Source organism: Archocentrus centrarchus, chromosome 16 (genome assembly GCF_007364275.1).
Source record: "Archocentrus centrarchus isolate MPI-CPG fArcCen1 chromosome 16, fArcCen1, whole genome shotgun sequence".
In the NCBI taxonomy this organism is placed as follows: Eukaryota; Metazoa; Chordata; class Actinopteri; order Cichliformes; family Cichlidae; genus Archocentrus; species Archocentrus centrarchus.
Genome location: NC_044361.1, coordinates 19,238,982 through 19,266,465, shown reverse-complemented (window position 1 = coordinate 19,266,465; position 27,484 = coordinate 19,238,982).

Genomic DNA, 27,484 nt, shown 5'->3' with positions numbered 1-27,484 from the left:
AAATCACATTTACCACAACTTAGTAAATGATTTTCTATTGTTGTGGTGAAAGATTCCTCCGTGTTTCAACCAGCAAAGATTTAAGTGAATTTTTTCAATTCAATTCAGTTCAGTTCAATTTTAGTTATACAGCACCAAATCACAACTAACAGTCACCTCAAGGCACTGTAAAGCAAAGACCCTACAATAATTAAAGAGAAAGCCCAACAATCAAAATGACTCCCTATGAGCAAGCACTTGGCAACAGTGGGAAGGAAAAATACCCTTTTAACAGGAAGAAACCTCTGACAGAAACAGGAGGGGCAGTCATCTGCAGCAACCAGCTGGGGTGACGGTAGAGAGACAGGACAAAAGACACTTTGGAAGAGAGCCACAGATTAATAATAACTAATGATTAAATTCAGAGTGGTGTATAAATAGAGTGAAAAGAGGTGAAGCAGCCTAGGCCCATTGCAGCATAACTAAGTGAGGGTTCAGAGTCACCTGATCCAGCCCTAACTATAAGCTTAATGGCATCACAATCTTGTCTGTGTTCCCCTTTCGGTTAGGTTATTTTTGCTTTTTAAACACAGAAAACATCCAAGTAAACCAGAATGATTCTCTAATAACTACAAGCATTCAGCATGCCGTTGAATGTGTCTGGAGTGGAAGTGAAAAAGCTCTGCCACATCCCAAACTAACAGGAGTGGGCAATTAATTTTACCAAGGGGCCACATGAGAAACTGGGACCGTTATGAAGGGCCGCACCAAATAAGCTTATAAAGAGACAAAATTAAGATTGAATTCAGCAAGTGTTCAGCAACAGTTCTAGTTTCCCATGTGGCCCCTTGTGAAAATTAACTGCCCGCCCCTGCAAAATACAAAGCAATGTTAGCTACAAAATTGCTCAAGCTTCACATTCTCACAACAGCAGAACTGAAGAGCTGAAGTTGGAAGAGATTACCAAATACCATCCTTTAGAAGTGCTTATTTCGCTCACCTCTGCACCTCAGGGTGATCATGGTGTTCACACCTGCCCAAACAAATTCCACCAAAGAGGAAAAACCAAAGTCAGATCAAATACACTGAAGAGTGCAGGTGTAAAGGTCCCCCAATTTTCCTCTAGGCAAAATAATTTTTTGAGGATCCACTTTGTTCATTAATAATTGCAACTCTGTATTTTGGAAAAAGCTAATCCTGATGCATACTCCCATTTCTGATTCTGATTATAAGTTGTAGATATAACATGATTACAAGATCTAAAAAGTCTTTACATTTCCAGTAAATCATTGATAGATGTGAGAACATCCAATGGCAGTGACCAAGCACAAGAGGCACATTGTAAAGATGCTGTATCCATGGCAACATTTACTTCCCTTTTCTGATAGGAGTTCACATTGATTTACAAAAGTGAAGACTTAATGTGACATTTAACTAAAATGATTTGTTGCGCTTTCCTCTTAAGAATTGCAATTACTGAGAACCATCACCATCATCCTTTATTGTAATTACCACAATTACTTGAAAAGGTCTCTGATTCTTTTTTCTTTTTTTATTTGTTGTTTCAATGTACTTTAGTAAATCTCTCTTTATATAGAAAAATATCAGCTTGTAGAAAATAACCTTGTGAACCACATACGAGTTTGCCGATTGTTTAACCTGTAATACTTTTTTCTGCCACTGTAAAATTGCTTAGTGTTATTTATTGTTTAGTCTTTTGACCTCTTTTTCAGTCCTTCTTTATTCCCTTTTTAATACAAATTATTGATATTTTACAGTTTTAAAATGTCTCCTAACTTTGTTTTGAAAAGTGCTGCTACAGTGAAGTTTCTTGTTCTTATTGAATGCTTTATTCTGCTGGGTATTGTGGAAATGTACGAGGAGAAATAACAACAAATAAAAAGTAATAGCAATGCTGTGACTGGGAATTTTTTCTGGATATTAGAAGGATAGAGAATTAAGTGAACCCATATAAATCTCACTCTTGCCCTAAAACTTAATTCAGCTGCAAAATCCATCCCTAAGCAAAAGTTGCTTCACTCAAAACAATGTGTGTATTCATTTCACCAAGCAAACACACCCTTGGGGAGGTCTGCAGTTATCAATTTAAATATATCCTTTTTTTTTTTTACCCTCAGAGCCAACATGGTAGAATTAAAGGTTCAGTAAGGAGAAGCAGTGGTGTATGGCCAGCCATTACTTATGCTCTGGTAATTTGATTATACTGGCTTTGGGCAGCATGTTGTGCCATGCTCCTGGGGCTGGGAAATATCAAATTAATAATTGCAATTGACAGGCAGTCCATATGTCAGCGTGTCGAGTTAGGTGGTTGGGCTGACGGTGTACTTGCATCACTTCTGCTCCCCCTATACTCAGACATCTGTGCAGCCAACAACCAGCAGGCTTGGCACCGGAAAACTGCTGGGAAATGTGTTTCTTCCTCTAACTATATAGATATATATATCCATGAGTAATGCAGTATACAAGCTGGACTTTTCTCCTTTTTTTTTCCACTTGAAAGGAAACAAGCTCCAACATAAAGAAAACAGCTGTACTGAATCCCATGAAACAGCAACTGAATAGCAAAATTATTACTGGGAATAATTAGGCATCTCACACAAGTGCAGAGAGCGAGTTCATTAACTATTCTGTGTATATGGCACATGAAACTAGGAATGTATGGATGCATGAATTGATCTGAAGTAGACTTGTTCACTGATTTATTTTTTTTTTTTTTGTATTCATGATCACGAGATAAAAGTTTGATTTGTGCGTATACCTTCTCTAAATTGCAGAAAATAAAACCAAGCAAGCGTAGCTTATTGACTGAAGGCAATAAATGCTTTCTAATGGAACTTGCTGATTGCTTCACCTTCTGTGCTCCTATCAATTAACTCTTTTCTTTTCTTTTCTTCGCTTGCTCTTAGATAAGATCTGGAGATGCTATTCAGACTGTAGGGGTGAGGGACATCGTCCTGTTTGTGACAAACCATCATTGAAAGAAAACACAAAGAACACCATAAGACTCCCTACAGTGCCACACAACACACCACTTCCTGGACAAGTTTATCAACATACTATTAGAATGGATTTGATTTACAATTGAGGTTTACGCATCATATTCTTTCTTCATAAACAGTCTTGAAGGAAATACCATTGTAATTAATATTTCACTCTTGAATTTTAGTTAATTAAAACATAGTCTTTAAACTTAAAAATGCTAAAAAAAAAATTAAATAAAATTAAAAAAAAGACAATATTGTGAATTGTTCAGTGACTATAAATTATAACTGAAGAATGATAAATCATGAATGACAGCAGCTCAATTTAAATCATTATTCGCTTTATTAATTTGCTTTTTTGGGTGAAAACCACAACAGTATAGTGTATATCAAATGAATATAACTTTAATAAGTCTCCATGCTTGCTGAAATTGCTTGCATATATAAAATATTAATTGGCTTATCAACACGTTTACATCATGTGACAAATCTAATATCCACAGTTTCTTCCTCTTCTTTCAGCTGCTCCCTTTTGGGTTCGCTACAACGGATCATCTGCCTCCATCTCATCCTATCTCTAGCATCCTCTTCTGCATGTCCTCTGCACATCCTTCGTTACACCCATGAATCTACTCTGTGGTCTTTCTCTTTTCCTCATGCCTGGCAACTCGATCTTCAACATCCTTTGTCCAGTATATCCATTATTTCCCACTACAGGACATGTCCAAACCATCTCAGTCTTGTTTTTCTTACTTTATTTCCAAACTGCTCTCCTATTTCTGGTCCATGTGTCGGGATTTTGCATGTAGGATTTACTGAGAGCAAAACCTTAGAATGGAAATGTCCCTTACAGTTTAAATGGGCAAAACTGTCTGGGCTGCCTGTGATGTTCAAAGCACTTCTAAAATCTAAATTGCTTTCTGTGTGAACAGGTATTTAATGTAACGCAAAATTAATGTTTGCTAAATCCCTCAAAAACCATAACTGATTAAAATTTGGCCAATTTCCTTGAAGGTCAGCTTCTGGTGCCTTTCAGGACTGCTTTCAGAGAAGCTGATAACTTTAGATCTCTCCCTGGCAGTCCTGCACACCACTTCTACACCTGTGAATACACCGACTCAATCTTTTGCAGTGAGCAAACTTTTGTGTCAAAGAGGCCCATTTCTTGTTTGAGGATCACTTATTGTGATGAGAGCTGAGTCATCAAATACAACCTAGAGGTTTTCAGTTTAAAAGCAAAGGCAGCACATCAGGTTAGGTACCAAGCACCATAATTTCATCCTTAAGGGTCAGAAAGTCAATGTAGTGTTGACTGTGATTCCCACAGGCATTGGATGAAGAATGGCCTGAGTTATGATTAAGGATGCGCCGATCCGATATTCAGTATCGGTATCGGTCCGATACTGGCCTAAATCACTGGATCGGATATCGGAAAGAAATAAAAAAATGTAATCCGATACATTAAATAACATTTCGCTCACATTAGCTGCATTACAGGGTTCAGTCGTCTTCTTCTTGTTGTGGGTTTGCGGTTGACCAAACCAGCTTAGAGCTGCATTACCAACACCTACTGGAATGGAGTGGGGGATCAGGAGTTAGAAAACAACCCCCTCAGATCCTCCGTCGCTGCGACGGATTCCCTTTGACACTGAGCGATCATCGCTGACATGTTTTTCTGCCTCCACCGCTCTCTGCCTTGTTTGTGTGTTGTGCTCACTGTGCTGAGAATCAGCTGTTATTTTTTTCTCTACTTCAGCTCCCTGGACATACTGCTAGCGAGCGCAGCTATTAGCACTAGTGACCGTCCGGTACCGGAAGGACCCCTTCCCCGTCAAAATATTTTTGATACTTTAATCCCTGATTTGTGACTAAATATAGACCTGCAGTAGAAACGTATTTAGGAGAATGCTTGTAAATATAAAGCATTACAAGATTGCGCTCACGCAGCCCCTAGTTTTTCACGTGAACACTGATGACGTAATAGCAGCAGTCAGCTGATTTACGTGCAGTCAGTCTGCACAAGCGGAAAGAGGCGGAGCCGGCGCGCTCAGATGGAGCAGAAGGAAATGTTTTTCTAGTGTCCAAAAGAAGCCTTTTCGTCCCTGTAACCTCCATTAAACCTTTACTGGGAAACAGCTAGAGGTCCTTCATCAACCACCTGATCAGTAAGTGAAGAAAAGAGAACTTTGTAGCTGCTCCATCCACCCTGTTTGTTTCACACAGGGAAAAACTGCAGTACAGAAGTTAAAATATGCAGATGAACTGTTAATATGAAAAAAAGTATTTCTTATCCAGTTACTTGGGTAATCAATATAAATAGAATAGTCAATTGCTAAAATAATCGATAGTTGCAGCCCTAATGAAATTTGCAACATGCCATAAGCATCACCTTCTCACACAGAAGCAACAGGATTCAGGTGATAGTTATTGTTGTAAGTAAAGTTTATTTATATAGCGTTTTCCAGGGACAGAAAAGCGCTGTACAATAATTAAAACACAATATCATCCCCCACCTCCAGAAAACACTATGTTAAAAACATAATAACATTACCATATTAAAAGAAAAAGAATAAAATAAAGTCAGAAACCAGAAAGCCTTGTTAAACAGAAAAGTTTTCAACTATTTTTTTAAATGATGCCACAGAGTCAGCTAAATGGAGCTGGAGTGGTAAACAGTTCCAGAGCTTTGGTGCCACTGCCTAAAAAGCGCTGCCCGCCCTGGTCCTTAGTCTTGTATGTGAGACAACTAAAAGACTTTGATTTTGTTGTGTGAGAGACTGTTGACTTCTTTTTTTTTTATGTTTTTTTTTTATGTTTTTAAATGCCTGGATCAATTTTAAATATCGGATTTATATCGATATCGGCTGATATCCAAATATAAAATATCAGTATCGGTATCGGATATAAAAAAGTGGTATCGTGCCATCCCTAGTTATGATGCAGGCTATCATGCCAGTGCATTTCTATTGACATCCATCCATCCATCCATCCACTTCTACTTATTCAGTGTTGGGGGTGGGGGGGTGGGGGTGGGGGGGGGGGGGGGGTGGGGGGTGGGGGGTAATGGAGACTATACTTCTCAGTCTGTCTGTCTGCAACCCAGTGTGCTGCATTTGCACTAAAAGATGAATTTTAATAAAAGTATCAATGAAAGAATGTTGAAGTTGTTTTATCAGAGGCTGCTTTATCTGTTTTCATTAAATCTAAGTGCCTATGACCTTTTTTATTTTAATGTCACTCAATACAGATGAGTCTGATGCTGAGATAAGTTTTAAAGAGGAAGGAACACAGACAATGAGCACTGAGACAAGACCAGCACTTCAGAATCCCTGAACCAAAAACTGATGTTAAAAATAATGAGGGGACTTACAATAAAAACTGCAGGACACTAAGGACTTGCTTCATTCACTCAGTTTCCCCCACCAGTTAAACAAATAGAAAAATAAATGTTGCCGCTCCTGCTTAGAAACAATAGGTCCAGTCAGCCAGTAAAGCTTTGGATTTTTCCACATGCTGAAAGTTTTGCTTTTAAAAGAGTTTAAGGGGGTTTAAGTGCTCACAACCATGAACATGTAGTGTAATGCAAACAGCTTTTAAGTAAATACCAGCTGTCCAAATATACTGTAAATAAATAAACACTAGTTACTTTCATTAGCAAACTATTAGGCTGTGACAGTTGTCATTTCAGTAACAAAACTGATGATTTAAGGTTGAAATGAATGAAGTTTATCTTTTGAAGTCGTGCACTATGCCTATATTATTCTAAACTAGAAAACTGGACAGTTCAGTAGCAGTGTCTAAGGATTGTATTGCTTTCAAAATGTTCAGTTTAACCCGATCAAAAACACACTGCCAAAATTAATGCTGACTTCAGTCCTTCCAGTCCAATGATCTTTCTGCCTGCCTTCTTTGAGCCAGTCAGCCACCACTCTGCGTACTTTAAATTTCACTGCTAATCTGTCATCTATTCTCTCTTTCAGACTCATTCTGCCATCCAACTCCACCACCCAAGTCACTCATAGCTCCTTCTAAGCCTCCATCTTTGTCTTTACCATAACTCTGGGGAGCCCTGCCCTAATTCCTGTCTCTACTGGGATGCTGTTCTGCTATGATGGGCCATCGGAGTCTAATCACTAAATATCTACTTGTATTCCTTATCAATGAATCATGTTCAGTTCCTCCTAATGATCTCTCCTTATTGAAATAAATATCAGACTTGTTTCTTTACGGAAACAGAGCTGAGGGGAATTTTTGTGCTGCTAACAGAAAATATCTAAATAAAGAAAAAAGAAATCCAGTCAGGCATTAGATATTGCTTTTCAGTGCACAACCTCCTCAGAAGCTGCACAAGAACACACCACAGTGGAAGAAACAAGTGGGGAAAAGGAAATGCCAAAATTTGTGCTCTAACATACCATTTACACACACACACACACACACACACACACACACATACACACACACACACACACACACACACACACACACACACACACACACACACACAGTGTAGGTCTGTTTACTTGAGTTAGTGTAGTCAACACTGATTCCTCATGATGTGTTAGTCAGTGCCTAAGAGTTGCCACACTGTTTAAATAAGCTTCCTGATTTCAGAACCCTCAACCCATTAAACTAATTTATGGTTTGCTAAAAGGCACTTAACAAGATGTAATTGTAAATCAGAAAAAAAAAAAAAAGTTAGGAAAAAAGGAAACCTATCATAGAAGTAAATCATGCTTTTGGTAATTACCAGCCATATTCACAGGCTCACAGGAGTGAAAGCCACTAAAGGAAGGCTTTAGGACTTGTTTGATTTCAACTCTGCATTAATAACCCTCAAAATTATCATTGTTGATCACTGTGGCATGTCAGTAAGGATAGAGCCATTGATGTCCGTGATGAGTGTCAGAGCATATATATTCAAACTGTGTGTGAAATGATAGTCAAATGTCAAGTCTGTCACTGTAAATTTTGCTCACCCTGAGAAAAAGCTTTGCCAAAAGCACAATTCGATAATACAGCAGAAATACATCAGCATTTGAGCTTATTGATGTAGCTATTACTTTAATGTAATTTACATTATTACATTACGAGACTCTAATATCCTAAAATCATTTACAATATTGTTTTAACATTAACATTATGAAGCAAACCTCACACTCAGAAGCAGTTTCTTTAGCAAACACTGTAACTACTCTGTACAACATTTCCTTGTTAAATTACAGCAAGATTTGCCTGCATGAAACTTTGTTTTACAGTGTGCCTACTGTAATTTACAATAAAACTATAAAACCTGGGCTGTATAAAGTTTTACAGTATAATACTGCCTTTTATTTGGTTGAGCTTACTGGCATTTTATTGCCCAACCTGTAATCTCCACGTACAGTATATTACTCTAAAGTATTGGTATTTAATTTATTTACAAAAGAAACCTGTTATATTTACATTTGAACAAACATCCTGAAAAGGAATGCTGGCTGAACTTGGTGATTTGTTACAGACCTGAAATGACAACAACACCACTTTTTGAGTTTTGAGATTTGAAACATTAATATTGCAGCAAACAACTATTTGTATATTTGTAAATATAGTGAACGCATGGTGTCATTAGCAGAGAATGGAGGGCCATTCCTCTGTTCATGCTGTAAATATAGGCTTTCTGGTTTGATTGCTGGTCCAGCCATGCATGCGAGTGCCTTGATTTGAAGCTGCTGGCCTTTTCATGTTTATAAAGAGACTGAGTGGAGCCCAAAGTACTCAGCTGGTGGCCAACTGAAAAACAACTTTAAAAAAAAAGAATTTTATGTTATCCACCTAATTAAGTGCACTTGTTGAAGTTTATGCTCATAAATGCACTGGAAAGTTTTTATTTAATTATATTAGATACTTTTTACTTTTTTCTGTCTAAACAGAGTTTTAATTACAGGCAGTAGAAAGAAAAAGTCAGCTATGTCACATATGGTAGGTGTGAAGGAGGTTACTGTGGTGGTAAGCTTATTATGGATGTAGGTATAAGTACTCATTTCGTCCACTGCTGTTTGAATATTTTTAAAGAAAGTTTTCTAACTGTGTTGTATGTAAATGAATAAGACGATAGCTGTCATTAGAGGAGAAAAAAAGAAGTAAATGCAGCATTTGGGCATTTCATTTCAAAATGTTACATTGGTAGGATTTAAAGACACTGAAAGGAAAATGTATTAATGTGTTAAAATGCATGATTTGTGCTTCAGTGTATTGTGTTAATCTTGTTTTACGCCTTTCAAACGTGTCACAACACAAAATAAAAATATTACTTCTCCTGCCTACTGACACTGCTCTTGTGTTGTGCATTCAGTGTTACAGAAGAAACTGGTCAGGTGACACTTAATGAACACGAGAGCAACGCTGCATAATTTAACACTTCCCTCAATATTGTTTTGACGCATTGCCGCGATCGCTTTCATTCTGACAGCCGCAACACTGGCATGTTAATTATTCAAGGATCTAAACACTGCTCAGATCAATAATTAACCAGAGAAACTGAAAGCATAGTAGGCTGAAGTACTAATGCAATGGAGTACTAATGTGTTCACATTTCATTTTAAATGGGTAGGATTTTTTACATGTTGTAGACACACTTTGTTGAGTCAAAGAAAGGGGAAATTTGAGCCAGGTGGTTGCGTGTGCGTATGCTTGTCAGACACAGCGCTGTGTCAGCTTCACCATACTGGCAAAACACAATCAGTGGGTAATTTGCTCAAAGAGAATGTACCTGCCAGCTGCTGGCTCTTTTGTGTTTTCTGGATGCACATGGTTCCCACAAGTGTGAAAGATATTTAATACAGATAATGCACAATTGGTACAATGACAGCATGATTCTGAAACAGCACCTGCGCATACCAATCTAAATCCAGCGTGAGAAACAATAAAGCTGCTATTCTGCAGCTGTGCAGCTGTGTGTGTGTCTTACTTGTCTGTGTAAATATGAGGTTGATGACTGTAGAAATTATTCACCAACCACATAAACAGAATCTAGACATCAAGGGGCTGGGAAGTCTGCTTTCATGGTGTTTGTTTGCTTACCAGGGAGGAGATAAACAGGAGATAACTGCCGCTCTGACATGGTACACCTACTACCATAAAATCTGCTAATAACTCAGTGCGCTTATCATTATCACAAGCTGAAGCATTTTTCTGAAGCACACACTGCAGTGTAAAATGTGACTGCATGCTGCTTATGTTTAACGTCGTATAATTTGAATCAGTTAACCACTATTGTTGGATTCTGATGGTAGATTTATAAGAGCTTCATGTGTAAAATTTGTATATTTGTCAAGTTATATTTTTATGGATTTTTCTAAAAGTAAAATGTTATAACAGATTTTGTGCATCAGACATGTCAGCACAGTTTCCTTCACAGCTCTCCGTGCCCTCAAAATGTGTCAGCCCCGTTGACTGATGCAGATCCACTCTGCAGCTAACACTAACAAATATGTCACCCTCCTTTTACCTTTTGAAAGGAGCTTCTACAGGCTTTGTCTGTGCAATGCTGAAAATCCCTAAATGCAGTATGCACCCATGAGATTTTAAAATTGCATCTAAGTTTTCTAGGATCCATGTGGCAGACTGACAGCAAAACAAAAATGCAGGCTGAGACAACCATTAACTTTAAAGATATATTAAGATGTTTTAGAAGTGTTGAAAGCACTGTCATGGAAATCAGTAAGTGCCTTCTGGCTGCTTCTCAATGAGCTTGTCTTTTTTTTTTTTTTTTTTTTGGACAATAACTTCATATTGTGATTATTTTCCAAGTTACAGGCCCTGTAGAGCACATTGTACATATTGAGTTGGTACTAAATTTAACGCTTTTCAATTTGCATACACGATAAGTCTCACGATCTAAATCAAGATCCTGATTTTATTTTATTTTTATAACCGGATGTAAGCATCAACATAATGAGGTCAGGTGTAACAGCAGCAAGCATCAGTACTGTGGACGTTTTATCTGTTTTTTGATAATTCAGTGGAGAAAACGGCAAAAAGTACAATTTGCTCAAACTTTCTAGGATCATATGACCGTGTAGGATATGTGGCAGGTCAAAACAAGTTATAGCAAATGAAATGTTTGCTTTTTTCATTTCATTTTAAAGCCAGGCTCATCATCTCGTCATGATTCCTTCTGAGAGAATAGAGTCAATTTTTAACACTCACATAAACATAAAATTCAACATTCCTTCTACTCAAGACATTAAAACCGTGATTGGACTAGGACACTTGAAACTTTTGACTGGTACTGTATTTATTAAACTTGTACTAATATGTTCTAGATCAGATTTCACTGAACCACAGTGTCACAGTGTTCAGCATAACAGCAAACTGTTTCATCATGTAAAGATGCTCTCGTTTGGTTCAAGAGACACACAATTCATTGACTGCTAACACTTTGCACTGCAGCCTTTGATGCAGTTGTGTACTGTGGGCAATTTTGGGCAATATTCTTGCTGTCTGGCAGAGGCTAACATGTTCTGTCCGATTACCATTGTACCAATAACCTCCTGCTGGGCGGCTGAAAATTACATCCAGCCACAACAGGCACAAAATCAAACTTCACTGCGAGGAAAGTTGCCCTTTGGTACAAAGACAGCGACATGTGTGAGCAGTGTTTCTTTGATTTCATATACGAGTTGGGACTGACAGTGTTGTCTCAGTATTGTCTGGTGCATCAGGCAGTGATGAAAAAGAAAACCTTGTACATATCTGTGAGATGGCACTGGCTTTGACAATACTGCAGTATCTGAAAACCTTGGAGTGAGAATGAGCTGGAACGTCACAATGCTTTCCAGCCTAACCAACACTTTTGACTGACACTGCATTATGCTTCCGTCTTCAGTCTATTTCTCAGTCCGACCTGAGGTAACTGTCTGTCTAAAACCTATGAATAGAATGAGACCACAATAAATTCTCTCACACACATCAGACAGGAGCTAAGTGCTGTGCTTACTAAGCTTGTTCCTCTTTACCTTATATCTCTGGGGCAGTAACTCTATACCACCCTCTTATCTTATCGCAGGGTTGCATTCAGAGAAGCAGCACTCCGCAGAGGTCACCTTGATGCTATGCCAGATGGAAGTGCTCATCCAGAGAGGCCTGTCATGACGTTGACAAGTTTGGTATTGTGTTTACTAAGAGAGTGTTCGAACACCAGTTCAGCCGCACATCTTCGTAAAGAACATGAGGTCTGAAAACACTTTAAGTAGTAGATTAGCTGCTGAGCAAAACAGTAACAGAAGAATTAATCAATATGAGTTTCTTTTTGATCTGTCACCTCACTACTGTTTGGTTAAATATACTGAGCAATCAATGTTACTGTGTTTCATTCCATTCATGTGTTTTCCATTGCTGCTGACATCTTTGTTCAACAGAAAACCCACTGCACTACCCAGAACTGACCAAATATGTGTCTGACTTACACATAACCAGTTCCAAAATAATGCATTACTGTAATCACATTATATTTTTCAGTAATGCAGTAATCTGATGTATCATTGTACTAAATTTAGTAATTACATTCCAGTGCAGGAAGAGAAAAATGGTGGAGTGGTGTACAGCTTTTCAGGAGTGGAGATATGGGGATTATTTTATTTTTATTGCACAGAAGAACAAGAGCATGATGGTAAACTGCAAACTGTGTCCAGGACAGAAACAACTGCACTATACTGCAAACACAACTTTGGCTCTTTGCAAGCATCTGCACAGACAGCACGCTAACACAAAGCTAGTGAAAAACCCAGAGTGATGTTACGCTGAGTGTGTGCCAGCCCCAGCCCAGCAGCCAGAGCCTGAACTTCAACAGGTAACAAAGACAGACTTGTAGCCTCCATTTCTGCCCTTGCGTGTTTCTAAAGTAAAATCAAAGTGGCGATCGCTTTGAAGCCTCTTTGGGCTGATTTTCAGCTTTGATTATTGCTGCTGGCTTTGTGTTCAAATGTAAACACATAACATAATAATAACATAACATTCAGCTGGATATTTTTGCTCAAGAGCTGCCAACAGAGGGCTTGACAAACAGCAGATATTCAAGTGGCTGCATATTAAACCACTTCCACGATGACTTCACGTTCAACCACAGCAGTTTCAACTTTCAGTCAGTAAAATACTTCCTAAATGTAACTACTTTAAATACCCAGTTACCCCTTGATCCCTAACTTCACATCTTTTTTCTTCTTATATCTGCATGTATTCACAGGCTGTAGCTGAAACTCTAAAGACAATCTTGATGTTTGACGTATCAACACAGTGGATTTTACTTTATTTGAAGAAGCTCTGGCTTACTGCACAACAGTTATAACTTCAAATTAATAAATCAAGGATTTCTACTTTTAAGGCAAGTCAGCTATTCCAAATATGTGCTTATTTTATTGGTTTAGTGTTTTTTTGGCATTAGTTTGCACAGCTAAGGGGGATTAGCAGGCATCTGAAGTGAAAGATAATCCTATAACTTTCAGAGTCAGCGACAGCGATGGCGTGTTTATTTGAAAATGAAATTAAAAATGAATCCTTTCCACAAATATTACATACTGCCAACAATGATGCTGGAAAATTAGGGAATCTTAATTTTAACATTGTTCAATAGTACGTAGCTAGATAACTGCTGCCGCCCCCCATCCAAACAGCTTCTCTATCTAGCCACAAATATACAGTATTTGAAGTCATCTGTAATTACAAGCCAACATGATTATCAGCACAATGAAGCCACTGATGTTATTATAGGTTGATTTTGATCATTATCTATTAAATAAATGAGTACAACTGCATATTTATTAAGCCCATAGATAGATGGATGTGTCTTCCTATTTTATATCATCATTATCATCATCATATCAGTATCAGAATATCAGTTTGCTTATATTCTCCACACAGAAAGCGCGCATGTAATTATTGAGTCTCTGATGTACTGGAGGGAAAATGTGAAGACAAGAAAGAGGATGTGAATAGGGTGATTGCATCTTTCATTGTTTTCTTTTCTTCCAGCTAATTAAGCAAATAAATCTTGCAGTCAGTTTTGCTCCACTGGAAATTGAAGCATCTGTGTTCTTATTGATTGCCATTCCCCGCATGAGTAAGGATCATTGACCAGCAGAGGGAGAAAGAGACGTCATGCACTTCTCGTACTCGTAGCCATAAAATGAACAGTATCTCTAAGGTGGTATCAGGTGCATCTGGTTTGCCTGTACGCACCAACACTTCATAGCCAAATGAGAGAGGAAAGATGACAACAAGCTTATTGATTACCCTTTCATGCTTTATTCATAGCAAACTCTTAATTTTATGAGTTGCACAGAGCTGTGTTGGCAGAAAAAGACATGGACGAATATTATCCCATTTGATTTTAGCCGCTTTCACAGGCCTGAAAACAGCCTCTACACACCATTAGAAGGCAGTCCTCACGTGCCGGTCAATCTGCTGCATCGATACCAAAGACAGTGATACATGCTTCAGATGTTTCAGCTGCTAATAGCAATAATTAGGAAAACGCAAGATGTCTTGCAAAAGAGCTGATCCATTGATTTATGTTTTACAGGAGAATTTTCAAGCTGAAATTAATCCCTATCGTCTCTCAGCTGAGGTCGTCTAAAGTAAGCTGACTTCCACTTAGCTGAATGAAATGATACAATCTAGAGTGACCAATAACCACAAGGCAGCAGGAAATTGTCCCCAAGGTACAGCCACAAGGTTAAAGTGATAATCTGTGCCTTAATAATGTTTGCTCCTTGTGAACATCAACAGTGGCTGTTTCTGTGCTTCCACAGAATCTAACTCATAACAATTATGACTTTGTCTCACTGCTGAGTCTGAAGAAGTACAGGGAGGAAGAAAGGCAGTAAGTACAAGTAAAATGATATTATATCACTGTAGACATTTATAGACAAAATAGTACCAGTGAACAGGGACTTTCTGAAACTCTATGTGTGCACTGCATATTAATGCAAGATACATTTAATATTAATCCTTAAAAAGAGAGTGGGCATGTGTATAGAGCCTCACTAGAAAGAATAGTATAATATAATATACATATATAACCACATTTCTCTGTGAAAAAAAATCCAAAATTGCTGAACTCTTTACTTTTGTACATTTCAACTATAGATTGTGCATAAAAAAAGGACATGGCCACTACACTATCACCCACAACGGCTGCACTGAAACTACTGTTGAAACCGAACACAACCATATTTGGGCTCAGGAGTTATCAGTTAATGATAGCACTGGCTAGTTAGCTGATTAGCAAGGTACATTTATAGGTCACTGTTTTATTTTGGCTAGAGAAAAATGTAAAGCAAAAATGTACTCACTAGAAGAACTGAACAGCTGGCGCCTTTAAGCGTGTTTCAGTTCAATTCAATTCAATTTTATTTTTATACAACAGTCGCCTCAAGGTGCTTTTTATTGTAAGGTAAAGACCTTACAATAACTACAGAGAAAACCCAACAGTCAAAACGACCCCCCTCAGCAAGCACTTGGCGACAGTGGGAAGGAAAAATTGCACATTTATAATACACATTTCTTGCTGTAGGCTGAATAGAACTACACAAAACTGAGTACCAAACACACAGGACAAAAACTACCAAAATAAAACAGGAAATATAACTAACACAAAGACCCAGACTAAGGCATACAAACTTGACACAGAGAAAGATGGAAAAAAAACAAAGAATGGGATTACAAAAGGTGAAACCAGACATTCACAGAAACAGGATACAGAGAGAGAGACTGGGGAAACAGAAAGAGATCAGAAAAGACGACAGCTAAATATTAGATTGCAACACAAAAAGGTTAAATGAGTCCAAGGTAGACATAAAAGGGATTTCATTTCTAGTGCAAACATCTTAGTCCACGTCTCTTGCCCTGTGGCAGCCTGGGTGGGCTCCAGCCCACCCACAGCCCTGAATTGATAAATGGAAGAAAATGGATAGGTTGATAGACACCTGATGGCTGACTCTTTCTCTAGCAAGGCACCTGTTGAGTTCTATACCTTCTACAGTATAACTATAACCTTGAAAAGTGCAGGAAGTGGACACTTCTTTTTCCATAAAAGACCAGGTCACTGATGATAGTTTAGCCAATAAGATGACAGTAACACATATAATATTTCTTGATTATAAGACATTATACATTATATTATATTAGACATTATATTTTTTATATAAGCTTATTATATCCAAAAATGTTTTATGCAGCGCAGTGCTTTGCATTGCAGACTGAAAAATAAACTTCTTTTTACTTTTTTCTTGCTGTGATTAAAAAAAAAAACTCTGCATATTTGTGCAGTTATTTTGTTCAGAGGTTTTGGTCTTTAAACCCTTAAGTCACAGGCAATTTATTTGAAATGTTTACCTTCAAAAACATCCTGAAATTCAATGAGCTGCGGGCCCTGCTGAAGAGGGGCAGCTGGGAACGACAATATGTCTCACTGTGCGATCAACATTTGACAAATCCATCAAATACTGACATGTTTATTTCTGCATAACTCAACTGTAACACTGAGAGTGAATAAAATCTGTAACACTGTTGTTACTAAACCTGTTTGAAAACTGTTCACCTGCAAATCCTCAAACGCATGTAATAGCACTAGCCAGCCTCTTCATTTAACATGCCATGTTCCACCTTCTAAAGATGGTGCCAAGTTTTAATTTAGTAACTAACTAAGCCTGGACCTGATACTGAGATCTCCAATGTGGCAAGCATTAAATATTGCAGAGACTTTTTTTTGACTGTTTAACAATGTTCTTCTTATTTTTAAATAAATTTATCAAGTGAGAAAATACACTGAGATAACCAGACTTTAAAACTGCCTATTTCACACATGGTGCTCCTCATCATAAAGCATATTAAGCACCTCGCATAATGTTCTTTACTGCACATGATATGTAAAAGCAGTGCAAATGGCTGCGGCTACATGCTTTGACACACTCTTACATGAAGTGGGGCACATGTGGTGGGAGGGCGTCTGATGGCATTACAGTCACAGCAGTGTGTTTAATGCCACAGCACAGGAAGAAAAAAAAAACAGGTGAAAAGAAAAGTAGAAAAAATGCTGATATTTTTCTCCATTTCAACTTTTGGAGATTTTATACTAATGCACCCACTCTCTGCAAATGGAAATGTTGATGACAACAGACTGAAAAATCACATTTGTAGACATTTGCTTAAAAAAAATCATCAATTATTTTTCTAAGGTAGAAAGAAATATTTCATATTTAAAAAGTGGGTAAACAATTTCATAGGTAGGTCCCCATTTTGTGCAAGAGCACAAAGCCTCATGCATGCCCTTGACAAATGCGGTCTGTCATTTCTGTTTTAAATGTGGGATTATTGTTTGTTTAGATTTTTTTTTTTTTTTTTTTTTTTAGGCTCAGTCCTAAGGTTGGGGGGGTGGGGGTGGGGGGCTTGATCGTCACTGCAGCTTTCTATTCATCCGGGCTCCACAGGGAGTTGTTTGATGTTTTCATTAACCTGCGCCCTGCTTGTCTGGAGGCCGCAGGGTGGCTTCTGGACCTTGGCACTCCATGCTTCTTGCACCTCACATGCGCCCGGGAGAGTTCAATCACATGCGCTGCATGGGGCCAAGATGACTGGTGGGATACACTACAGCCTTGGAGAAGATTAAGCTGTATTTCCCAGCTCAGTGTGTGCAGAGGGAACAGTTCAGTTAAATGCGTACACCGCTGGTGTGTGACAGGAGTTATTTGCATTGATAAATAAATCTGGACATGTCTGACAGTGACAACTGAGAGAATATGAATATGACCAAAAAACAGAAGAAAATGTTTTGATGTTTTCTATATTTCCATTTTTACATTTTCATATGCACGATGCACATTTTGGACTGTGCATGAGGCACAAAATCAGTTAAGTATTTTAGGTTCTGATAAAGTCTGATGGGTGTGGTCAGATGGTGTACACATAGCTCATATTAGTTCATGGTGAGCCCACCTGCAATATAAATCAATGATGAATGCCTTTCATTTGTATTTTAGTTAATTTTACTTAATTAAAAAAAATGAATTTATCAACATATCTGTGTTTCTCAATTCATGAGATTCAAAAATATAGTATACCCTGAGCATCACTGCTTTAACCTCCTGTGACCCTGCAACCACATATGGGTACATTACATTACATTATGGCTTTGCTGCACCTTATACTTCATTCTGCTCAGTAGTGTTTTAGATATGATTAAGCCATGTTGACTTTGCTGGGTTATGCTCCAAATAATCCCTGTGTCCACATCTGAGGACTTTTTTTTGTCACAAAAATTATGTAATAATCATGTAACAAAATACAACTTCCTGTTCAAAGTGGAAGCTTAGTTTATATAAATATCGGGTCCATCTAATCACAAATATCTAGGAGAAATGAAAAATGCATCGGAAACAGGAGCTCAGGTCTCAGGAGGATTTATACATTGTTACGTCCCGCAGGCCTAGGGGACAGGGGAGCAACATACGCCTTAAGAAAGGAACTAACGAAACCAGAATCGGTCAAACAGTAAATAGCGTTTATTAAGGAGTGAAACCAAAAAGGGGAAAACACAAAACTATCTCCCCCACGGGAGACGAGAGGCCTGTAAAGAGAACACACAAAACCAATCTCCAAACGGGAGACGCTACTTAACTTATTTAGGGGACCCAAAGAAAAGGAAAACCCGGTACGCACACCGGCACAACCACCCCTAAACCTCCAGAACCCTGGAGCACGTCGGTTGTCAACCCACAGATTTACACTGCTTCACCCCCAACACCACAGACTGCTTCGCCACCACTATCACCTCTCTCCGACCACCTACTATGCCGCCTCCCTTTATCCCGCAGCCCTGATTAGGAAGAGACGCCCCTGCGAGAGAGAGAGAGAGAGAAAAAAAACAAAACGGCACGCAGCCGTAACATCCCCACCCACAAATATAAACACCACATAGGCAGGTAGAATCGTCATCATGCTCTCGAGAGAGCATCGGCCACCACATTGTCACACCCTTTCTTGTGTTTTACAAGGAGGTTATAGTTTTGGGCCAGGAGGGCCCACCTCATCAACCGCTGGTTGTGATTGTACATGCGAGACAGAAAAACCAGAGGACTGTGGTCGGTATACACCACGACAGGTTGTGGGGTGGAACCGACATACACCTCAAATTGTTGTAGCGCTAACAGCAATGCAAGTGTTTCTTTCTCTATTGTGGAATACCTGGCTTGGTGTTTATTGAACTTCCGTGAAAAGTAGCAAACAGGATGACTGATCCCATGCTCGTCGTCCTGCAGCAGTACAGCACCGACCCCTACGTCGCTAACATCCACCTCAAGCTCAAAGGGCTTGGTGAAATCAGGGGCGGCTAAGACAGGTGCGTTCGATAAAAGAGTTTTAATGCACTCAAAGGCCTGCTGACAGCTGTCATCCCACAGGAAGGACCGCTTCGGACTGCACAGGTGGGTGAGCGGAGCAACCACCTGGGAGAAGTTTCTACAGAAGCCTGTGTAGTAACTAGCCATGCCTAAAAACCTCCGCAACTCACGTGTAGTGTTCGGCACTGGGAAGGTGAGTATGGCAGTCACCTTACCGTCCAGGGGCCGCACTTGTCCCCGCCCAACCACCTTGCCCAGATACGTTACGGTGGCTTTGCCAAACTCACACTTTGCGAGGTTGAGCATTAGAGACGCAGCCGCTAAGCGTTGGAATACCCTTTCGAGGATTTCGACGTGTTCGTCCCAGCTGGAAGAGTATACAACTACATCATCCAAGTACACATTACAATTTGGGATCTCACGCAACACTATGTTCATGAGCCGCTGAAAGGTGGCGGGGGCATTTTTCAACCCGAATGCCATAACTGTGTACTGCAAAAAGGCATCGGGGGTTACAAAGGCAGATATATCAGACGCTCTCTGTGTCAAGGGCACTTGCCAATAGCCTTTAAGCAAATCGAGCTTACTTACGAATGTAGCAGCACCCACACGATCAATGCAATCCTCTACCCGTGGTAGTGGGAAGGAATCCGCGACCGTCACCGCATTCACCTTGCGATAATCGGTGCAGAAACGAGGAGTGTTGTCCGGTTTTGGGATGATGAGACATGGGGAACTCCATGGGCTTTGGCTGTATATGGCTAAACCATTTTCTAAGAGATAGCTCACTTCCTGCTTCATCAGGTCACGCTTGGTAGGGTTCACGCGATACGCGTTTTGTTTAATGGGTGACGCCTCACCTACGTCAATATCGTGTTCTAACACAGTAGTACGGGTGGGTACATCGTTAAAGAGAACACGATAGGCACAAATAAGCTTGATGATATCAGTACCTTGTTCGGAAGTCACATGAGATAAGTAGGAGCCCACATCGGATAGTACCTCAGAGTTCAACAATCAAGCGCTCCCTGTGCTCGGGTTCCGCAACACAAGGCCATCCTCATCCTTTCCGGTCTCCCCCTGGGGAACAACCACTGAACCCGAGGACAGTCCATTTACCACACTAGTATAGATCACAGAGGGAGTGGGCCGCTTTTCCGAAGGCTGTAGAGAGCAAGGGTCTCGAGAGTGATATCGTTTAAGCATGTTAATGTGACACAAACGGATTTTCCGTTTCCTATCAGGCGTCCTGACAAGGTAATCGGTCTCGCTCACTTTTTTCTCCACTACATAGGGTCCTGAGAAACGAGCGGAAAGAGCCGATCCAGGTATCGGGAGTAACATCAAAACGCTATCACCGGGTGAAAATCCGTGGGACACCGCTCTCTGCCAGTAAGACTGAAGGCTGTCAACAATTTAATCAGTACAGTCTGTACCAAAACAAGTCATAGAATCAGGAATTTGGCTCCCTGGTGGCCTTGGACTGCCGCTTATCAAATTGTCTCCGGGATGTTTGTAAACAGATGCTCTACGCCCCTGCTGTCCTGTCTTCTTCTGACCTGTGTTGGACTGATCTCCCTGACCTAGCTGCTGATGAACTCTACATCTTATCAGAACTGTTAGCTGAGGAGGGAGTTTGAGTCAGCCCCACAGTAGCCCGACCCCCAGGGTGGTATGCGCTGGAAACTACATGCTGGATACCTAGCGATTCCATTATTTGTTTAAACAGCCGGGACATAAAGTTTGACCCCTGGTCGGTCTGGACCCTTTTAGGGAGACCAAAGGTAGTAAAAAATTTGATCAAGGCTTTAACTACCAGAGGGGCCATGACCCGCCTAAGCGGAATGGCCTCAGGAAAACGTGTAGCGGTACACATCATGGTTAGCAAGAACTGGTTGCCGTTTTTGGTCTTTGGTAATGGGCCAACACAGTCCACCATCACATGCTCAAATGGCTCCCCGAGAACAGGGATGGGGTGGAGTGGGGCTGGAGGAACCACCTGGTTTGGCTTGCCACTAACCTGGCAGGCATTACAGGTTCGACAGAAATGCACGACATCAGTTTTTAAACCTGGCCAGAAAAAATGCCGAAGCACTCGGTCGTACGTTTTGGTGATCCCCAAATGCCCTGACCATGGGTGATCGTGGGCCAGCGTCAACACGTGCTGACAAAACGCAGACGGCACAACCACCTGACATACTACATCCCACACCACATCCCCGTCCTCCATCGCGTCTGTCTCTGGCACCCCTCCCCTGGGAGAGATCCACTTCCTCATCAAAACTCCGTCCTCTATTAGGTAGGAGGGCGAGCATTACTTCTTGGGGTTTGAGTCGATTACAGCTGCAAAACATTTCTGTAAATTGGGGTCGGCTTTCTGGGCGCCGATGAGAGCCTCCCTCGTCACAGGCATTTCAGGTGACAGCGCGTACGACACAGTTTCACTCACGGAAAGCTTGGGCTTTAAACCACTAGCGCTCTCACCAACCCTGTCCTTCGTGTTCGTCCCGCCAGCGAACTCCCCCACCAGCCAAGTATCCGCTAAGTCAGCCTCCCCCGTTTTTTTTTGTGCCTGGGCTCGAGTGAGGACATTAGCAGGGAACACAGACGGACGGCAGTCCCCCAGCTCATCTAGCCCTAACCGGGGTGGATCTATAACTTCAGGGACCGGGTATACTTTCCCTCCCGCGATGTCGTTACCCATTATGAAGTCCACACCCTTAACCGGAAAAAACGACCGAACAGCAACCTCAAACCACCCACTGACCAAATCAGAATTCACATACACCCGGTGCAGGGGCGCCTGCACATATCCCATCTCTACTCCCTGTAGCAGGATGTTAGCGTGACAGGAAGACGCCTCATTCATAGGCAGGACATCAGCCAAGATGAGAGATCGATAACCCCCTGTGTCCCTCAAAATAGTGACAGGCTGGTCATCCGACGGTTTCCCCGTGAGCGACACTGTCCCCTTAAAGAGGAAGTGCTCAAAACAGGTCTCGGGAACCTTATGCAGGCTAGCCGCGGGTCTTGGTGAGGAAACGGTTTTAACTAATCCCACCCCCTGTAGTTTCAGGCCTTTCCTCTGTTTTTGTTTAAGCACCAGGCAATCTGCCACTATATGACCGGGCTTATGACAATAAAAACACAACTTGTCAGTCTTGGCACCGGGGGCAGGGGGGGGGTTACACATAAATGGCCTTATGGATCAGAGCGTACTCGTCTGCCAGAAATGCAGCCTGTTTCAACGTCGATACCTTCTGCTCATTCAAATAAACAGATACGCGGTCCGGCACACAATTCTTGAATTCCTCCAACAATAACAGCTCCCGCAAAGAGGTCATGTCCTCTGCTCTGCATGCAGCACACCATCGATCAAACAACAACTCTTTTTCTCGCGCAAAATCAGCGAACGTCTGTCCTGTCAGCTTTCGTAGGCCCCGGAAGCGCTGTCGATAGGCTTCGGGTACTAACTCATATATGTTCAACACTGCATGTTTAACTTTGTCATAACACAGGCTATCCTCAACAGAAAGAGAAGCATACGCTTCCTGCGCCTTTCCCGACAATCTACACTGTAACAGAATAGCCCATACATCCCGTGGCCAGTGCAAAGCGTTTGCTATGCGCTCAAATGCCCCAAAATATGACTCCACTTCACTTTCCCGAAAAGGAGGTACCAAGGAAATATTTTTACTCACATTGAATGCAATGGGGCTGGAGGCAGAGTGAGCGCGGCTGCCGGAACTGTCACCCAGAGAGACGCACTGCAGTTCCAGTTCCCGCATCTGGAGCGCGGTGTCAGCTTCCAGCTTTTTTAATTCCAACTCTCTCCATAGTTGAAATTCACGTTCCTCCTTCTCCTTCTCCATGTGAAGGCGAGCCATGCGCAACTTTACGCGGGCGCTTAACCGCGTTCCCGGTGACGTCCCACCCGAATCAGGGTCGAACCGGGGAAGGGTGACCGGCTTGTCCTCCACCCTGCCACTCCCTACAGGAGTGCCAGCCAAGGGCGGCGGCCCGATCGCCTCCTCCGACAACGTCTCCCCCCCAACGGGCACGTCAAGCACCCCCTCACTTATTAAGTGGCCAACCAGAGCCTCTCGCACAGCGTCTTTTCTAAGCGACGGGGCAACGGGAACTTTATAATACTTAGTAAGTGCCAGCAAATCAGCCTTTTTACACTCATCCAATTTTTCCAGGCTGGGGGCGGCCACAAAGCTGTCGTGGTCAAACACCATATTGTCAATCACAAACAAAACAACCCGAGAAGCCACGCCCAACTTCCTCAGTCCTGCCTAGCTGCTTCTCCACCTGCCTGTCTTCTGAGGCTTACCGAGCTTGGGGCGGCTTTAAAGGCGAAAAACCCAGCGGGCAAAAAACCCCTGAAACGCCTACCCCTGACAGAGCAGTGTCTTCCCCACTCAGAGTCACCCCAAAAACAAGAAAAGGAAAACAACAAATGAGCGCTCGAAGGAAGAGCCTACAGCTCAGCAGAGCGCTCCCCTAGCCTAGCTGAGGAAGCCACGCAAGGTCCCAACAACCACTATACACACACACACTCAGGCGATCCCCCCCTCCGTAGTGGAAGGGGATCCTGGACGAGCCCCCACAAACCGTATGTTACGTCCCGCGGGCCTAGGGGACAGGGGAGCAACATACGCCTTAAGAAAGGAACTAACAAAACCAGAACCGGTCAAACAGTAAATAGCGTTTATTAAGGAGTGAAACCAAAAAGGGGAAAACACAAAACTATCTCCTCCACGGGAGACGAGAGGCCTGTAAAGAGAACACACAAAACCAATCTCCAAACGGGAGACGCCACTTAACTTATTTAGGGGACCCAAAGAAAAGGAAAACCCGGTACGCACACCGGCACAACCACCCCTAAACCTCCAGAACCCTGGAGCACGTCGGTGGTCAACCCACAGATTGTCTGTGGTGTTGGGGGTGAATTTGACTGCTTCACCCCCAACACCACAGACTGCTTCGCCACCACTATCACCTCTCTCTGACCGCCTACTATGCCGCCTCCCTTTATCCCGCAGCCCTGATTAGGAGGAGACGCCCCTGCGAGAGAGAGAGAGAGAGAGAGAGAGAGAAAAAAACAAAACGGCACGCAGCCGTAACAACATGCATGGATGTTTGCGTTTGCTGTCTGCTGTTCATTACTGATTCTCAGTTAAACTTTGAACTTATCATTTTCACTTATTAGAATTCAACTTGAGTGAAGAACCCTCTCTGCAACCTGTTCTTAGGCATCCAAACTGATAATGTAAGTTTGTCATAGGGGAGATGAAGTGGTTAGATAGCTGTTTTTTATTATAATTGGTTTTATAGAAGTTTTATTTCACTTGCTGCTTTAGTTAACATAATGTAGTGTCCAAATAAAAAAAAAGTCAAGAGTCTATTAGGGAAACTGCATACTGGTTTAAATATTTTCCTATATGTACTGTACAGGCTATGTGGTGTACATCCCTGAATTAGATACAGTATATGCAGAGAGTGAGCACAAAAGGATATGCCTCTCATTATTCTCTCCTCCTGGTAACCCTTAAGATTGTTCCAGCTACAGAGTACTGAGTATCTGTGCGATTCTTCATCAATAGCTATGATGCTACTGAAGCTGCTGGCTGTTTTATTTTTCTCCTACAGATCTGCTTGTCAGTGATGTTTTGGCTTATGGATGGTCTTTTTTTCTTTCTTTTTCTTTTTTGGAATTTGACATTACATATGTACCATGCATTTTGTTTTTTAGTCTGTCATGAAGCATTTTTCTGTTTAAAGGGTATGAAAGGTGACAAAGGCCAAGGGCCATGGGGGAGTTATTTGATCTCTCCACAAACAATGTTGCTAAACTGCCTGAAACACTTTGTTTGTAGTCCAGGATTTTCTTCTGTTACTTCTCTATACTACGTGACACACTTACATAAAGCTTGTCTAGCAACAAGTTCGGCACAACTTCAACAAAGAATGAGTCGCTACCACAGCTAAATCCAGATGCAGTCGCTTTACAGTCCAACATTATTTTTTGGCTAGAGTAGCTTCTGCTAACTCTGAATATGAAAGTAACTATATTTCTATGTCAGTTAGTTCCCACTGGAAGTCACTTCAATCATACTGCCTCACAGCTTAGAGTAGTTTAAATACTTGCCCGTGTTGCTTTATGAGCATTTATTTTACTGAGATCCTGTGTTTTCTCATGTCCTTGATTCCTCTCTTTGACTCCTCTCCTCCTGTCTTAGTCCTTCCCACCAGAGCATGAAAGGGCTGTTTTTAATTAAATTCAAAACAGGGCACAATGTGGCAAAATAGATTTTCTTTTTTAAATTTGCACAAAGAAATCGAAAAAGTCAGAAAATCTGATTATCTGAAATAAATGAAAATATATCATCTCACCACAGTTTATATATTCCAGCTGTGTGACATGCATCTGAAGGTAAAAAGACTTGATACAACCGTGTGTCCTCAAAAACCTATGGTTTCTGGTCCCCACGACGCTGAAATTCTCTTCCCGCGTACATGCTCCTAAACTCAAAAAATGTCCTGACTACAAGAAAATCGGTCAGGTGCTCTGTTGTTGGCTGAATGAGCAAACACAAGACTTCATGTACTCCCCACACCTGTGCCTCAAAGCAGGATTTAGGATTATCCAGGAAACTTCAGGTTTAATCTGGGTTTTCAGTATTACAAAGGTGGTTCCTGTCTCACCGAGGTACACTTCTGATCAAAATCTTAAGACCACTTAAAAATTGCAAGAATTTGCATTTTGCACTGTTGGATCTTAAGAAGGTTCTAAGTAGAGCTTCACAATGCTAAAAGAAGAAATCAGCGCAAGAGACAAAAACTTTTGAGCAGGGAATTTATTGAAAAGTGCATTTACAGTCAAACATGAGTTTTTTCAGCTGATCAAAAGTTTAAGACCATAGCTCAAAAAAAAACCCGAAAACCCCCTCAGAACAGAAATCGAAGTGTCAAAAAAAGGACTCAGTAATGAGTAGCTCTACCATTCTTGTTGATCACTTCAAACAATCTTTTAGGCATGCTTGATGCCAGTGTTTCCAGGAGGCTAGTGGGAATGTTGCTCCAAGTGTTGAAGATGGCTTCACAAAGGGTATCCACTGTCTGGAACTGATGTCCATTTTTGTAAACTTCCCTTGCCATCCATCCCTAAATGTTCTCAATCAGATTTAGATCAGGGGAACATGCAGGATGGTTCAAAAGAGTGATGTTATTCTCCTGGAAGAAGTCCTTTGTCAGGCGGGCATTGTGAACTGCAGCATTGTCCTGTTGAAAAACCCAGTCATTAACACACAGACGAGGGCCCTCAGTCATGAGGGATGCCCGCTGCAACATCTCCACATAGCCAGCCGCTGTTTGACGCCCCTGCACAACCTGAGCTCCATTGTTCCAGTGAAGGAAAATGCACCCCAAATCAGAGAAGACAACTTTCTTCCACCTTTCAGTGTCCCGTGTTTGGTGCACCCTTGCAAAGTCCAAACGGGCAATTTTGTGGCATTGAAGAAGACGTGGCCTTTGAAGACGTTTTTTGTTACTGGGCTGCAGTCAGCGCCAGTAATGGCCTTAATTTGGGTAGAGGATCCTCCCGTGTCTTGATGGACAGCCAATCGGATCCTGCGGCTCAGTGCTGGTGAAATTTTTTTGGGTCTACCACTTGACTTTTTTGTTTCATAACCCTTAGGATCATTTAAAAAATGCAAAATGACTTACTTACTGCATCCAACCTCAGCAGCAATGACACATTGTGAGAGGCCTTGCTTATGCAGCTCAACAATCCTACCACGTTCAAAGTCAGTGAGCTTTTTTGCTTTTGCCATCAGGAGGTCTTGACAGATAAGACCTGTAAAGACTTGACAGATAATGACATGGAATCCAAACTTTTGCACAGCTTTTGGCTTGTAAAGGCTATGGTCTTAAACTTTAGATCAGCTGAAAAAATCATGTTTGAGTGTAAATGCAGTTTTCAATCCCTGCTCAAAAGTTTTTGGCTCTTGCGCCAATTTCTTCTTTTAGCATTGTGAAGCTCTACTTAGAACCTTCTTAAGATCCAATAGTGCAAAATGCAAATTCTCGCAATGTTTTAACTGGTCTTAAGATTTTGATCAG